Source organism: Chiloscyllium plagiosum, unplaced genomic scaffold, assembly GCF_037043375.1.
Source record: "Chiloscyllium plagiosum isolate Xiang-an unplaced genomic scaffold, Cpla_swu_hap1 HiC_scaffold_25, whole genome shotgun sequence".
In the NCBI taxonomy this organism is placed as follows: domain Eukaryota; kingdom Metazoa; phylum Chordata; class Chondrichthyes; order Orectolobiformes; family Hemiscylliidae; genus Chiloscyllium; species Chiloscyllium plagiosum.
In genome coordinates, this window is record NW_028270163.1 from 40,773,563 (window position 1) to 40,786,067 (window position 12,505).

Below are 12,505 nucleotides of genomic sequence, written 5' to 3' on the forward strand. Positions count from 1 at the left end.
CTCTTTCTCTCGGAGGTCATAAAAAGCCAACTTAGTAAACACTTCGGCAATTATTTCCCCAGGTTGATTGCATTGTCAGTCTGCTTAAGTCACATATTTCCTGGAAATGTTATTTTCAACTATTAAAGATGACTTGGACCTTAATGTAAAGCCACATTCACAGAATTCAAACTACAAATCTATTTGTCTGTGCTTTAAGAGCCCAAATCCCCAAATTATGTTATAGACCTTGCTCTACATTAAAACAAATATTGAACCAAATGATTAAAATAACTAATAGCATATTTTAGACACATTTAGTTTGCTGCAAGCACCATAAGTAATTGTACAGAATTGATTTGCCTCCTTTACATCAGTTTTAGCAGCTGGTTTGTATTAAAACAGCAGCTGCAAGAGGGTGGGAGAACTCAATATACATACATCCCCAGAGTGGAATAATCTAAATAATTTTACCCAACTTTTCTCATTTAGATTTCAAATCTATTAGAGGACAAAAGAAAAACTGCCGTTAAGTCCAAACTGTTCAAATGGAAAATTTCAGAACAAAACACTATATTTAAAAGAACTTTCTAAACATAGGTTGCAATAATGGAGGGAGGCTTGCCTTGTCAAGGAGATGTCAGTTATGAGTCAGTGATCATTATCTGTGTTGGCAGATAGTTACTGCAACATACATATTCCTTCAATAGGTTTTGTAAAGGGTGCTATTCTGAACCACTTTGTTGTGGCAGAAACACTCATCTTTCATGCAGATGACTTTTGCAAAAAAACAGTTTTCTTACATTGTTTCCATGCAAGGAAACATACATTCTCAATATATATTTATTTCTTTATCTTTTTAGCCTAATAAGCCTGATTTTCCTTACTTAAAAGAAGGAGTTTCACTTCTCATTAAAGGTTTGCTGTCTGTCTCATGGACAAACACCATATTTGATTAGTTTCTTACAAGAGCCAAACATGTTCAATTAGCATGCCAAATATTCACAATTGATTGCCTAATAAATAATCTTTCAGTAGAAAGCAAGCTGAAACATCAAACTAGCAACTGGCATTTACATGTTCAGCCTCTGGGCACTATAAAATATTTGGCTTAACACTAACATCACAGTTCAACTCAGATGGTGACATTTAAAATCCAAGAAGTTAGTCTTCAGGTAATTGTGTGCGTTTTCCAATAAAAAATGCATGTCACAGTTTTAGTTGGTTAGTTTTAATCAATTTCTCATCCAAAACCCCCATGCTTTTGATGCAATAAATTGTGTTGACACTGAAAGATAAGCATTTTCATTAGTTTTAGAAAGACGTCAATTTTCTTTTTCAAAAAAGCATAGACCTGCACCAATTGATATACAATGTGTCATACAATACAGCCTGCTTTTAGTCTCTTTGACAGGATTAATATCTTTCCAATATTCATACAAACAGTTGACACCACTATTCCACTTTCAGGAACTGTCGTTAGCATCATTTTGCACTATTCTTGAGCCAACTGTCCTAACTGACCCTCCCAATGCCTCGGCTTACAGAGTGACTATCAGTGAATCATTTGATTTCTACAAGTGGCAGGAAGGATGGTGATGCAATACACAAATATTATTGAGTTATTGTGTCCTTAATAGCTCACAAGCGAAAAGTGAGTGTTACCTGTGTCATTTAGTATCAGGACAAAGTCAATGATTATTATTCATTATTATTCACTCATTATTATTCACTGATGATATCAGAGCTTCCCCACTCCTTGTTTTTTTTTCCCTCCCCCCCCGCTCATGTCGTCTGCTCACAGGTGTCCTCCCGTTTCTCAGTATTTTTTGCACAACAGCTGCTGGCCGAAACCATGAGTAGAGATACTCAACAACAGGAGACTAAACTAAATAGGTTTAATACAATAACATTTCCAGACCTTACAAGATCAGATCTCAAGACAGTGATCCAACAAGTTTTGCCACCCTGCTTTCAGCTGTAACAGGTCTAGCCTAGGCATGCTTTTGGGAAGTGCAGACTTGTTGAGGATCTGTAGCATGCTCTCATCATCACTGGCGGGTAACTGCAGGAAAGCAAAAAGTGCTTAGGTTTAGGGCCTCATCAGGAATTGCTGGAAGGTGTGAATGCAAGGGAATCACCAACTAATAGATCTGTAACCTAGCCTTAAAACAAAAGGGTTATATTTGTTACCCAAAGGGTTTATGCTGCAAAAGAAATAAATTAAAAATAAAGTTCAGGTTTCAGATGCCAAAGTTCTTGATGATTTTTGCTCAGTTTTGTTTTATTCTTTTCATCAATTTTGGTTCGGAGCTATGAACTGGGAACTGTGAGATAAAGATGACTTTTAACACAAGCTGTTACTGGCAATCAAAAAGACAAAAAGCTTTTATTTATTCACGAGACTAGGCCTGGAAGTAAACCGCACACTGGTTCTTGATCAAAGATTTCTGTAGATGCTTCATCACCACAGAAGAGCATAATGTTTAAACAGACAGCAAAAGTTGGCTATTAATGAGGTCATTACCTGGGATTAGCTGCAGCAAGTCCGGAAACGACCTTATTTTCAAGCATATGGCAAATGTTGAATGGGAACTGGGACCTCATGGAGGAGATGGTCAGTAAGTCAGAGACAGGTCAGAGTTGGAATTGGGTTTTAGACTGTATTTTCTGTGAGAATGAATCTGACTGCTGATATTACAGCATGGAGACAGCATGGCTCCCTGTCTAACCTCTCATGAACAGTTCTTCAAAGCTCAGAGAAGAGAAAACCAAGTTATAATTATTACTGCCTTTTTTGGAGAGAACTGCAAAATTGACCCTGATCAGCATCGTCAGAAAAATCAACAGAGAAACCATCATTTACTCCTGTGGAACAAGCCAACAAGAAAACCACTTAATAATCTGGTCAGTTTTGTTACTTGCTTTTGTGCATCTTTTGTGCAGCAGGTCAGGCAGCATCCAAGGAACAGGAGAATCGACGTTTCGGGCATAAGTCCTTCTTCAGGAATGAGGAAAGTGTGTCCAGCAGGCTAAGATAAAAGGTAGGGAGGAGGGAATTGGGGGAGGGGCTTTGGAAATGCGATAGGTGGAGGGAGGTCAAGGTGAGGGTGATAGGCCAGAGTGGGGTGGGGGCGGAGAGGTTAGGAAGATGATTGCAGGTTAGGAAGGCGGTGCTGAGTTCGAGTGCAGGTTAGGAAACCTGCAATCATCTTCCTGACCTCTCCGCCCCCACCCCACTCCAGCCTATCACCCTCACCTTGACCTCCCTCCACCTATCGCATTCCCAAAGCCCCTCCTCCAAGTCCCTCCTCCCTACCTTTTATCTTAGCCTGCTGGACACACTTTCCTCATTCCTGAAGAAGGACTTATGCCCGAAACGTCGATTCTCCTGTTCCTTGGATGCTGCCTGACCTGCTGTGCTTTTCCAGCAACACATTTTCAGCTCTGATCTCCAGCATCTGCAGCCCTCACTTTCTCCTCCTTAATTATTCACAAGTCTGATTAGAAACCAATGGAGGTCAATTTTGAGGCCCCTTGAAGGTATTAATTTTACTGAGTTGTGATTACAGAATAGAAAGGCTGATTTGGTTCATGTATCTGAGACCTCTGAGCTGGCATGAATTTTCCTCTCAATATGTAGTGTCAACCTGCTGAGAATTTCCAGCGGGATTCTGTCTTAATTTCAGAAACCCAGGATCTCCTGTACATTGTTTTATATTATATGAAAATGTTTTTAAAACAAGGGAAAAATGAAAATAGCTGCCATTTCAGTCAGAGGTTTTAAATAGGGGTCACATTTTAAACGAGAGCACAATTCAGACTATGTTGGATCTTGGTCTAACCCATAGTTAACGACTACCCTCAAAACAGGCAACAAAGCACAAACACAAAAAACAGTAATTTCTGGACCGTGCATATAACATCTCTGAAGATAACAGATTCAACTGTAAGAAGTAATAATTGTTGCTAACCCAGTCCAATCTTCAACCACCCCAACTTTTCTAGGGTCTTCCCAGCGTATTCCTATGTAAAACAATAGATAAATCAATTTTTACACTGTTCTCAATGGCTCCAAATACGCCATCCAGGTCATAAATAAATTTACCTGTAACTCCTTCCACCTTACAAATTTTTCTGGATATGAAGGAAACCATAGAGCAATTTTTCACTCAGAGAGTAGTAGGGGCATGGAATGCACTGCCTGCAACAGTAATAGACTCGCCAAATTTAAGGGCATTTAAATGGTCATTGGATAGGAATATGGACAAGAATGGAATAGTGTAGGTTAGATGGGCTTTAGATTAGTTTCACAGGTCGGCGCAACATCGAGGGTCGAAGGGCCTGTACTGCGTTGTAATGTTCTATGTGAAGCATTTAGAGAGCCATTGCAGACTCAACAGGTCTCTTTCACCACCATAAAGATTGTGTGATCGTGTGTCTGAACACCCCATTTTTGTGCACACTACCTCAAATGTAATCTCACATCGCCACTATTCCCACACCGATCTTCTCATTTCTCCAGCCCAACTGAATACAAGATTTGGGGGAAAAAAATTGCTAGAACCAGAGGTCACAGTCACAGGAGCAGATTTAAACAGAGAGGAGGAGAAGTTACTTCTCTCAAAAGGTCACAAATCTGTGGAATTCACTATCCCAGAGTGCAGAGGCTGCTGGGACATTGAGTCAATTTAAGGAGGAGATAGACTTTTAATTAGCAATGGTTTGAAGGGTTATGGTGGGCTAGGAGGAAAGTAGAGTTGAGGCCAAGTGAGATCAGCCATGATGGTACCAAATGGCAGAGCTGAATTAGCTCCCCCCATATCTAGTTCTTGTGTTTTAAAAGTATCTGGGCAGTCAGCAACAGTATCTTAGTATTGATTTGATGAACATCAACTCTCAGCTATATTGGAGAATCCAAAAACCAGTGACCACAAAGACAAGCTAGTAACCAATTATTTCAACAGGAAATTCAGAGGAATTAATGTACCCAGAACGCAAGTAGAATGTGGAACTTGCAACCACAATGGAGTGGGTGAGGCAAATAGCACAGATGCATTTATGCAAAGTTCGATAAACACAGAAAGGAGAAAAGAACAAGGAGGTTGTGCTGATAGAGTTATTTCAACCGGGCACTGCCATGGTTGAGTTGGACTGAATGCGCTGTATCTATGCTGTACATTCTGGTATTCTATGTTGAGTAGCTTTTTCATAGTAGAGTAGCTTTTTATTTGTCATTTCTACCATATACAACTGTTACAGTAAAAATGAGACAGCATTCCCCCAGGACAGAGGGTGCTACATGGACAGCACAAACTACACAATCGTACACGGCATAAAGAGCCTACAAAGTGGAAAACACACAAGTTACAGTGTAACAGAAGAATGATAAATAATGGACATTTTTCTAGCAGCAATTCAAAGTCGTGCAAAGAATTTCAGATGTGAAAGAGTCCGATCATACAGAGTTAAGGAGCCAGATGGCTTGGGGGAAGAAACTGTTGCACAGTCTAGCCATGAGAGACTGAATGCTCTGGTACCCCCTGCTAGATGGCAGGAGGGAGAAGAGTTTGACTGAGGGGTGTGTGGGGTCTTCCACAATGCGATTCGCCTTTCAGATGCAGTGTGTGGTGTAAATATCTGTAATGGAGGAAGGAGAGGCCCCAATGTTCTTACGAGCTGTTCTCAATATCCGTTGTAGGGTCTTACGGTCCAAGACGGTGCAGTTCCCAAACCAAGCAGTGATACAGCAGCTCAGGGTATCCTCAATGAACCCCATGTAGAATGTGGTGAGGATGGGGAGTGAAGGTTGGGCTTTCCTCAGCTTGCGCAGAAAATTCAACACGCTGCTGGGCTTTCTTGCAACGGAGCTGGTGTTGAGGGTCCAGGTGAACACCAAGAAATTTGGTGCTCTTCACAATCTCCATGGTGGAGCCGATGTCCAGCAGAGAGTGGTTGCTCTGTGCCCCCCTGAAGTCAACAACCATCTTGACCACAATCAGAATCAGGTTGCTGGCTCTGCACCAGTCCGTTAGCCGCTGCACCTCCTCTCTGTATGCTGATGAGACCCACTACAGCTAAAGCATCAGCATCGTTGCACAGTTGTGTGTCAGCAGAATGAACAGCAGTGAACTGAGCACACAGCCCTGGGGTGTTGGAGATGTTGTTCCCAATCCGGATAAATTGAGTTCTCCCAGTCAGGAACTCCAGGATCCAGTTGCAAGGGGAGATATTTAGGCCCAGCAGACCCAGCTTTCCAAACAGGTGCAGAGGAATGACAGTGTTAAGTGCAGAACTGAAGCCTGTGGATGGTAATCTGATGTAGGTGTCCTTTTTCTCCGGGTGGGTGAGGGCCAGATGGAGGGTGGCGAAAATGGCATTATCAGTTGAGTAGTTGGGTCGACACATGAACTGCAGAATGTCCAGCGAGGAGGGCAGCAGGGTCTTAATATGACTCATCATGCGTCTCTCAAAACACTTTGTGATGATGCGTGTTAGCGCAACAGGGCAGTAGTCGTTGAGACAGGACATTAAAGACTTCTTCAGCATGGAGGTAATAGTAGCTGACTTAAAGCACATTGGGACTATGGCACAGCTCAGGAAGATTTTGGAGATGAAAGTGAGAACATACAGCAGTACGTCAGAGCATCCCCTGACCACTCTGCTCAGGATGTTACCTGGCCCAGCAGAGACCCCTTACATGGGTTGACTCTGCATCAGGTTTTCCTCACTTGGTCGTCGGGAGGGGGAGTGGACCTCCTTGCTGCCACGTTATTTCTTGCCTCAAACCATGCATAAAAAGTTGTTCAGCTCATCTGGGAGAGAGGCATCACCAGCACAAGCAGGTGATGCTGTTCTGTGGTTGGTGATGTCATGGATGCCCTTCCACACGCTCCACATATTGCCCCTGTCCTGAAAGTGGCTGTGTATTCTCTGTGCGTGTGCTCACTTTGCCTCTGTGATGGCCCGGGTCAGGTTGGCCCTCGCTGTTGGTAGGGCCACCTTGTCATCTGCTCTGAAGGTGGAATAGTGTCATTTTAACTTCCAGCTTGACATCAGTGGTGGGCAAGTTGTTGGGGGGAATCCTGAGGGACAGGATGTACATGTATTTGGAAAGGCAAGGACTGATTAGGGCTTTATGGCTTTATGTGTGGGAAATCAAGTCTCACAAACGTGATTGAGTTTTTTTGAAGAAGTAACATAGAGGATTGATGGGGGCAGAGCGGTAGATGTGATGTATATGGACTTCAGTAAGGCATTCGACAAGGTTCCCCTTGGGAGACTGGTGACCAAGGTTAGATCTCATGGAACACAGGGAGAACTAGCCATTTGGATACAGAACTGGCTGAAAGGGAGAAGACAGTGGGTGGTGGTGGAGGGTTGTTTTTCAGACTGGAAGCCTGTGACCAGTGGAGTGCCACAAGGATCGGTGCAGAGTCCACTATTTTCATCGTTTATATAAATGATTTGGATGTGAGCATGAGAGGTACAGTTAGAAAGTTTGGAGATTACACCAAAATTGGAGGTGTAGTGGACAACGAAGAGGGTTACCTCAGATTACAACAGGATCTTGATCAGATGAGCAAATGAGCTGAGAAGTGGTGGATGGAGTTTAAGTCAGATAAATATAAGGTGCTGCATTTTGGGAAAGCAAATCTTAGCAGGACTTATACACTTAATGATGAGGTCCTAGGGAGTGTTGCTAAACAGAGAGACCCTGGAGTGCAGGTTCATAGTTGAAAGTGGAGTCGCAGGTAGATAGGATAGTGAAGGCAGCGTTTGGTATGCTTTCCTTTATTGGTCAGAGTATTGAGTACAGGAGTTGGGAGGTCATGTTGTGGCTGTACAGACATTGGTTAGGCCACTGTTGGAATATTGCATGCAATTCTGGTCTCCTTCATATTGGAAAGATGTTGTGAAACTTGAAAGGGTTCAGAAAAGATTTACAAGGATGCTGCTAGGATTGGAAGAGGCTGAACAGGCTGGGGCTGTTTTCCCTGGAGCGTCGGAGGCTGAGGGGTGACCTTATAGAGGTTTATAAAATCATGAGGGACATGGATAGGATAAATAGACAAAGTCTTTTCCCTGGGGTGGGGGAGTCCAGAACTAGTGGGCAGAGGTTTAGGGTGAGAGGGAAAGATATAAAAGAGATCTAAGGGGCAACGTTTTCACTCAGAGGGTGGTACGTGATGGAATGAGCTGCCAGAGGAAGTGGTGGAGGCTATTGCAACATTTTAAAGGCATCTGGATGGGTATATGAATAGGAAGGGATAGGGGCCAGGTGCGGGCAGGTGGGACTAGATTGGATTGGGATATATGGTCGGCATGGACGGGGTGGACCAAAGTGTCTGTTTCCATGCTGTACATCTCTATGACTCTATGTCTCGACATTACATTTCTATTCTGTGTAATTGCAAACACTGTAATGTGACCTACACCAAAACGCTTACTTGAGGAAATGAATTCCGGATCTTAAAGTAATGAGAATTTCACTTACTGCAGCAATTGGAACATTTCAGATCAAACATAATGTCAAAGTTTAAAAGAACTGAAGGACAAAGATTGTCATAATTTACTTTGTTATCTTAATTTAACAATTTCTGAACACATCGAATACAAGGTTGGCTGTACCTTAGCTTCAGAAAACTTCCATTATCCACAGCAAAAGCATCCAGTTTAAAAGTTCAACTCTGAACAGAAGCAAAACACAGTGGATACGAGAAATCTAAGATAAAACAAAAAAGAGCTGGAAAAACTTGAGGACCTCAGGGAGCATCTGTGGAAACACAGTTAAAGTTTCAGGTCAATGACCTTATAACAGAGGTTTCATCAGAAAAAAGGTCATTGACACTGACCGACATGGAGTCAGGATTCCACAAGATAGTCACTGTTATCTAGTGTAAGGCCAACATTTCTTATATAGCCTTAGAACCACGGCCTTCAGCAAATATAAGACACACTGCAATAGAACTAATAGTTTGCAAGACCATTGCATAAGGCAGTTAAGAGTGAACTACTATACCAAGGATCAGGAATCAAACAGAGAATGGATTGGGTAAGGACAACTATTTCCTTTCCATTTTGTCCACAAAAGTCATTTAGGGATCTTTCAAACAATCTAGCTAAATGCTGACATCCAACTTCTTAGCGAATTGACTTTTAACTCCCTGGTGGCCATTGTTGAATTTGAACTCGTCTGTCAAGTTTTAGCTGCCTCTGGATCACAAGCCCTGTTCCATAATTGCATGTGATATTGTACAACCATCTGTTCGCATCTAAATTTATCCTGAATAAAGAGAAACAAAGAAATCTATAACCACGCTCCTTGCTAATTACCTGAACAAGTACAAAGAAAAGCTTCCCAATGTGAAGGGGCTAGCAACCATTAGTGAACAGAAATCCAGAGAAAAGGAACAGCCCAAGAGAATTGAGAGAAAAATGTGTTTCCTATTTGGTTTTATTAAAACTTGCCAAAACATCAAGTTTGAGGTTACAGCTTTTGTCTGTTTTTGTTCTTTCTTGAAGGGACAGTGCTACCACATCACATGTACTTCACTATGCAGACAGACTGACAATGTGATTATCACTGCAACTGTCTTAAATTTATGGTTTCCTTTGGTATTAAGTATGCACAGGGGAAAAACTGCATCAAGACTCTGAACCAGTTTAGCAATTAATAAACAGTGCCTTAAAGAGAATTTGCATTTCAATTGAGTAAGACTAGGGGCTAAACTAACTACTGAAAATTTATTTCATCAAGGTGAGGTATTCTCAGTGTGAAGTTTGACAGTTTTCTCATTTTAAATGCTACATCACCAAGTAGTTAAAATACAGGAAAAAACTGAGAAAGCATAATGTGCCTCTCACAGAAAACAGTTGACAATGTGCCTGAATGACATCTGAAAGTACTTTACCAGATGACGTATATTTTCCAAATCAGTTATTAAGAGTGCTGAATCAGTGACATTCATGGTCACATCTCCTGAATAGTTCCAAGCATGTTATGAATTGGGAACTTCCCAGCCCAACTTATTCAGAGTCGAGAGGATTGGCATCAAGCAGAGGCCTCGTGGTTCAAGTCCCACTCCAGGATGGGATGGCCATGGAAGACATAGTCAACCTCTATCACCATGTTATGACTGTTATGGCAGGTAATGAGGACACAAGAATCTCCTGACTTGACATGAAGAGGTGTCTTCTAAGCTACAAGCTCTAGCAACATGCTAATGACCTGTGGCAGGAATATTCAGCTATGGAAATGCATGTTTCATATGTCATAAAGCTTGGAAAAGCCCCCTTTACAACTGCATTTTAAAATTTCTTTCATGAGATACAAGCATGGCCAGCATTTAAGACCCAGCCATAATTGTGCTTCAGTAGTGACTAATTGAGCTCTTTGAGAGACTAATTGCTAGACACAAATCAATAAGGCGAGACAGAGTGGATAATAGCCGACAAATGACAAACAATCCCCAGGCATATAAAAATGATAGCACAAATAAAAAAACTGCAGAAACACTGAAACCAGGCTAAAGGAAGAAAACCACATAGAGAAACAAGAAACAGGAACTGGCATACAGCCTGTGTGGGTGGATCTTTTTGGCAGAAAAATAATTACAGCTCACCACGAATTAAACTGAGGTGCAGGAGGTCAAGAACATGACCTAAGAAGCTTGAGCTAGAGAAAAACACATGGGAGATGATCACTTCCCTAAAACCATTAGACAATGTGATGAAAACTTTATTATCATCAACGCCCAACCTTTCCTTGGTCTCAAGTGAGAAGGAATATCTTCATCCTCCACTGGCTGGTCAAAGTCAGCCAATATTTGGAGATTTTAAAAAAATCACTCTCGGCTTACTTATCTTGGATTTGTTTGCAAACTGATCTGATTAGATACTACAGTACCACTGAGCCACTGATGTGAAAATGTAACAACTCTTGGCACTTTTTTTGATCAGCTCTGTTTCACATTTCATTGATGTCTCTCTAAACTCTTGTTAGCCCAGTTTTACAGGCTAGGCTTTTAAAATCAATGATGAACAGTAAACATTTTAAAGCCACACACAAAACCACAAATATCTTAAAGTCAAGAATTGTTCAGAAAACTTGCATCAACACACCCACTTTAACAAGCTGACGCAGTCTGATAAACACAGGAAGAGCACTCCTGCTGTTACCCAATATCGTAGCAACATGTCTGCTTCACCTCTGTCACTGTGCCTCACAGCTTTCTGTCATTCATTATCAGTCAGCCACACTTCTGAGTAATTTGGAAATAGTGTTGTCACACCCCGAAGCAAAATACAAGGAATGCTGAAGAAAACAAAGTGAATACAGTTAAGGGGAATGTACGGGCTATTTTCAATTTTCTAACTTCACTAAATTTCCTCAGTTACAGGAAGTAGACAGTTTGGCAGAATGTATGTCATAATATTCCATGCTATGGCCATAGAGAAAATTCCTTGATAATTCCACATGATTTCTTTGCCTTTCTTTGCGGATAGTTACATTTGCTACTTTCTCGAAGCCAGCATGGAATTCTTTTACCTTTTGCCCATTTGACTTGGCCTTTGCCTGATCCTTGGTCACTTCAGATATGTTTACTTGGTGAACATATTGTCAGATCTCAGAATCATAGTATCCCCATGGCATGGAAAGAGGGCATTTGGCCCATCAAGCCTGCACTGACTTGCCAAAAGAGCACGTACCCAGATCCAGCCTCCCATCCCCTTAACCTTGCACTTCCCATGGCTAATCAGTTCAACCTGCACATTCCTGGACATTATGGGCAATTTCCCATGGTCAATCTACCTAACCTGCACATCTTTGGATCTGTGGGAGGAAACGGAGCACCTGGAGGGAACCCACGCAGACACAGGGGGAATGTGAAGTCATTCAAGGCTGGAATTGAACCCGGGTCCTTGGTGCTGTGTGCAAACTACTGAGCTATTGTGCCACCCTCATGTGCTTTTACTTCCCATCATGTGACCTTTACCTTCCAGATTTCTTTTGGGTGTGAGACTTCAGCTCTTGGAATGTTGCCTTCTCGACGCGAGACCTTAGATTGTTCTATTAGGCCATAAAGGCTGCTTGTTTTCGTTCCAGGAAGTCCCTCAGTTCAGCATTTTCATTAAACCAGTCACAAAGGATTTTATCAAAATTTGCAAAAATCCTCCAATTTACCTATCTGACAACATTGCTTGCACCTGATCAAAGGAGTCTAGGAGAGCTACTGTTACTTAATATCCCTGTTCAGGATCTGTGTTGAACGGGAGAGTTTTCCAGATTGGTAATTGCTGCACTTGGAATTCCTCTCTTCACTAGGACTGCTTTAGAGCAGAAATAGAGTCATAGGGTTACACAGCACAGAAACAGATGCTTCAGTCCAACTCATCTGCATTAACCAGATTTCCTAAAGGAATCGAGTCCCATTTGCCAGCATTTGGGCCATATCCCCCAAACCTGTCCTATTCATATACCCATCCCGATGCCTCTTAAAGGTTGTAACTGTACCAGCCTCCA

General features: G+C 41.9%; 1 protein-coding gene across 5 annotated transcripts in view; it reads right to left on the bottom strand.

Annotated features, from left to right (window-relative positions):
• tmc6b (transmembrane channel-like 6b) overlaps nt 1-12,505 on the bottom strand; it is a 98,248-nt gene that overhangs the window by 64,384 nt on the left and 21,359 nt on the right. Inside the window, exon 1 of one of the 5 annotated variants that reach the window (XM_088000663.1) lies at nt 1,901-2,036. The exons of 3 other annotated variants lie outside the window; for them this stretch is intronic. The gene's annotated coding sequence lies outside the window, so the exon portion shown is untranslated. Of the gene's footprint in view, nt 1-1,900; nt 2,037-12,505 lie in introns of those variants that run through there. One more of the 5 variants, XM_088000664.1, reaches the window with a different exon arrangement.